This window comes from Octodon degus, unplaced genomic scaffold (assembly GCF_000260255.1).
Source record: "Octodon degus isolate 3935 unplaced genomic scaffold, OctDeg1.0 scaffold00129, whole genome shotgun sequence".
Lineage (NCBI taxonomy): Eukaryota > Metazoa > Chordata > Mammalia > Rodentia > Octodontidae > Octodon > Octodon degus.
In genome coordinates, this window is record NW_004524705.1 from 7,056,937 (window position 1) to 7,061,812 (window position 4,876).

General features: G+C 38.6%; 1 non-coding gene across 1 annotated transcript; it reads left to right on the forward strand.

Annotated features, from left to right (window-relative positions):
• Positions 1–1,024: 1,024 nt before the first annotated feature.
• On the forward strand, positions 1,025–1,129 carry LOC111812559. The gene has a single exon (XR_002818045.1). It is a non-coding gene; the product is annotated as a U6 spliceosomal RNA (small nuclear RNA).
• The last annotated feature ends 3,747 nt before the right edge of the window (positions 1,130–4,876 follow it).

Consider the following 4,876-nt stretch of genomic DNA (forward strand, 5'->3'; position numbering starts at 1 on the left):
AAGGATACTGCAACTATTTCCCATCCTCTCATTTTATCCCCTTTTATCAGCTATTTTTAAATGCAAAACTAATCACATCATCCCAAGTCTAAACTCCCCTTGTGGTGCTCCAAAGATGCACCAAAGGAGATCAGCAAGGCAGAGAAGGTCCTTAGGGAAAGGATACACAGTTAGAATCCTCTTCTTCCATTACCCTGCATGCTAAACTTCTTCATTTTCAAATTACACCATCAGTTATGAGAGTGTTTTTCTTCCTGAAAACCATTCATTCTGACCAAAATAGTCTGCCTTCTCTGCTCAAGTCTGTGACTCAATTTAACTAATATATCAGTGAGAGCCTTGATGTTGTCTCCAGAGACCAGTAGGCAGAATCAGCCCCCTTTCTGCCTGCACTGTGTGTTTCCAGTGTCACTTAGCTTGAAATCTTGTCATACAGCAAAAGAGCTGGAGAAACAGCACACAATGACTAAATAGTTGTTGGATGCTGTGGAATAAGAGACGGCCCCTGTGCCCTGTGGTGTTAACACATAAGCTGCTCCAAAAGGATGAAAATATGTCTTCTCATCCGGATAATGAGTGAAGAACAGAGAGAAGGATGGGACACGGGCAACAGAACATAAATCAGAGGTGAAATGTAAGGACCTTACATCGATTACGGTGTTGCTGATGATGTGTCACATTGAAGAAAGTATTATTAATTACAGATTTGGCATTGGTCCCTGCACATTCTGATGTGAGTTAATATGAGATCTTTTTAAAGTAAAATTTTAAAAAAGATAGTTGCAACATAAACAATTTTAAGACTATTCCTTTGTTTTTATGAAGGTCCATCCAAGCAGCCCTAGGCTGAACAGCACCTCACAGGGACGGGGAACATCCATGCTCCTGTGTTGTCACTCTGTTTCATGTAGAACTAACCTCATGGTCCAAAATGGCCCTGTGCATTCTAAGAAGGAGGACGAAAAGAAACAAAAAGGCTCAGAACAAAGATTGCATGTTCATTGTCTCCTAAGAAACACTGTGGTGCTTGCTTCGGCAGCAATATACTAAAATTGGAACGATACAGAGAAGGTTAGCACAGCCACTGTGCAAGGATGACACGCAAATTCGTGAAGCATTCCATATTTTTCAGTTTCTGACACTGCCAGACAAGAGGAAGACCCAGTACTATTATGGACTACTAGACTCTTTTAGAATATTTTGCTGAGTTACCATACCTATAATATTCAAATGATGGAACTAAACAAAAAAGGGGATACAGATGAATGTCCATTTTGTGTCTGTGTATTCAAAGTGGTTAGGATAGATATATAGTTGCATTCTCTTAATGAATAGAGGGATTTGTTCTAATAATGTTTGTAAATAGGCTATCATGTCTGCATCTTGTACAGCAATCAACCACTAGGAAGAATGTGTGCAATGTGTTAATTATTGAAACTGTCCTACCAATTTGGTTTGAAAGTGTCTCATTGCTATTTGTTTCTCAATAAAAGTATGGAGAAAAAAAAAGAAACACTTAGGATACCAAGTAACATCACCTGAGACTTACTGAGGTACATTAATTGTTGAAAGAGATTGACTCAACCATAACCTCTTAAGCCTCAAAGAATCACAAGTTAAACTTCCATAGCATAGAAGCTTCCTGAACTTTATCCCAAAATGACTGATCACCTTACTGCTCCCAAACTGACATTATTGATTCTCCATTTCTCTAATGGGGTTTACAAGATTACTATACCTGATTAATTCAAAAATACTCATTTGCTTTTTATTTCCAAACAAGTAAAATTTGTAGAATAAGTGCTTAGAAGATAAGTCATTTGAGAAAAATAAAAAAGAAAGAAAGAGAGAGAGAAGAGACACAGAGAGAGAGAGAGAGAGAGAGAGAGAGAGAGAGAGAGAGAGAGAGCGAGCTGTGGGGCATTTCATCTGCAGGATAAGACCAAGGGCTACTAGCAAATAAAATTACCTTCCTTATTACTTGTTCTGTGGAAATCATTATGCACAGCACCCTTCTTGGATTATGACAGCATGCCACAGGGGTCCAAAGGAATGACTTCCGTGTTCTCTGTAACCTTAACTGTAGTGATCGGAGTTAAATGTTATAAAGTAGACTAGGCGTTTTATTAATGAACCCATCAGCTAAATTATAGTGATCATTAAAACTGCCAGTTAGTGTCAAAATGTTTTGACTATCAAATTCAAGAGATTAATCATTCTTTTCCATATGCTCTGCTAGCAGCCCAATTCTTTTATTCTGCTCCAAAATGTCATTTAGTATGATATCTGTTTCTTCCCTTTTGCAGGTTGGTAATTAAATGAAGGACAAGTGGGTAGAACCAACCTTTCTGGGAATTTTTTTAAAATCAGTTAATGACCCATTTCTTCAGCTGAAAAACTGAAGGTGAGTCACCAAAGCCAATGACATTTATAATCAGTATTTGCCAAGAGCACTGGGTAATCGGAAGAACTGAGGTAAAGGGGTTTCAGACTGTGGCCCACATTTCAGAGGGTGAGAACTTCTGTCAACAAATTATTTGTGGCATCTTGTTCTAAGGAAAAGTAAATTTTTAAAACGTTATAAAGTGCTAACAGTCAGAAGGTGTGTGATTAAATTGAAGAAGTAAGAAAATAGTGACTGCAAGGCCAGGTTTGTTGTAAACATTGACAGGGACCTCAAGATCTGTTTGAAAGTGATTGAATCATGTTACATAAAGTGACACATCTTGGTGCCTTGCTTCTTATCAAAATTGAGACTTAGTAAACTGCATCTTTTTTTTTCTTCTTCTTCCTCTCTTGCCATTGCCATAAAAATCTATGATCCTTGCTTTGGTTTTTAGAAACCCTACCAGGATTTATTTTAATATTTAAAACACTGCATAAAGTGGCTACTCAAATGCTTACTAAAATGCATTAATAAGTGGTAATTCTTTAAGAGAAAAAGCCATCTTTGGTTTTTCAGCAGGAAAACCTCACTCCCCACTTTGTGAGCTGATTTCCAAGAAGCCACGATGGTGGTTTCCACAGCTTTGCTGTTTCTCATGTCAAAATCTATCTCAGACCTTAATTATCAGTTTGTTTTCCTAATTGTCTCCATTCCACCTCCAATAGAGAAATGGTATAACTCAGTAAACAAAAAAATTCTTTTAGCCATTTCTGATTATGACTTTAAAGAATCTTAATGAAATCAATGAATTCACACCAAAAAATACACTTAGTATTGAAAAATCTGAATTCATTTTTGTAATTCACCTATTTTGATCTTTTGAAATCCGATGACTAAAATATAAATGGATGCTAGTCATCAAGCCATTCATATTGTGTGGAAAGCCAAAATTAGGGTGCTACATCAATATTTGTGTGGATCTCTTAGAAATGACATCAAGACATGGACGTCCTTTCTGACATATGCAGGAATTTCCTGAAGGATCTGCAGTATTCTCTCTGCTCTCTGTGCTGCTAACTGTGTGGGGAGTGTTTCCCACACTCCAGCTCTCCTGGTCTCCCCCTTTGGTATTGCCTGCAACAGTCACTATACCAGACAAGCAGGAGAGGTCAAGGTTATGAAGGCATCCATCGACAGCATCTGTTTCTTTTTCCATTTTTCAGCTTCCTATTCCAAGTTGAAAAATTAAGAAAACACTGCGGACTTATGGAATGTGTGCTATGAACTGAGACAGAGCCCCACAGATGACATGTGCAGTTTGCTGGATTCCTTCCCCTTAGGTGCTGCCTCACAAATGAGGAGGTTTAGGCTCACAGAGGATGGGTGCATTCCTCAGGTAGAGTGAGGACATGTAGAAAGTGATCTGTCTGACTCGGAGCCGTTTAGGACAGTACTCTGCCCATCTCACATGCAGCTAAGAGTTATCTGAGGGTTGAATCTGAACCCAAGAGTTGCTTACTTGAGGATGGGATTGGAAAATAAGGAGGTAATCATGATAAAGGTATTTGCTGAATGTTTCTAGCTTTGTTTTGTTTTGTTTTTGGCCAGCTCAGCCTGCCCTGAGGGTGGGGCTGGCATGGCATGTGGTACCAGGGATCTAAGCGCGGTCCCCTGTGCCTGACTAAGCTTGCCTAAGCAGGCGCTTTAGACCACTGAGCTATCTCTCTGGCCCTGTTTCTAGTTTTTAAACATCCTGGTCAGCACTGGAGCTAATTTTACAATCCTTATGTATATAATAAAACCCTCCATATCAGTTCATATCTTGCTGGGTGTCGGGATTCTGACTTACGCATTTGTTTGACTCTGCTATATCCTACATTTAGCCATGAAAAACAGTACCTAAGGTTAATGCTTCATGCATTTTCTCAGCACTTCGAGACCACAGCTGTGATGACTTCACTGTGCTAGCTTTTCACTGGAATAGACATCCAGCGAGCACCACAGCCAAAGAGTGCTCTTGTAGTCACTGATTCTTCCAGACTTCATGTACTCAACTTGTTCATTCTAGAATTTGCTTATTTAATCATTCTGACACAACTGAACATTAGCAGGATGGCTACTCCCATCTTGCAAGAAAATGGTTCACTTTTTGTATTATTTATATTTATCTTCCTTTTTCTGTCTAGAGATTTCTTATTTTCTTCATTTCATTGTTTTTCACTGTAAACTGGGATACATGGTAAAACAAGTGGCTTTTTACTCTTCTTCACATTCCTTTTTGTTAGAGAAAAAACTTGGGAAAAGACTGTTTAAAAGCTTTAAATATGCATGGGAATGTACTGAGAAAAAAATCAAGACTCTGTTAAAAATCCAAACAACTAAATGGAATCACTACACAAGTGGAAAGCAAAACAGGAAATTTTTAGTATATTTTCTGTTTGTTGGGCAGAGTGAGTGGGAGCCGTTATGGAGGCTACTGAGCAGGTCAGA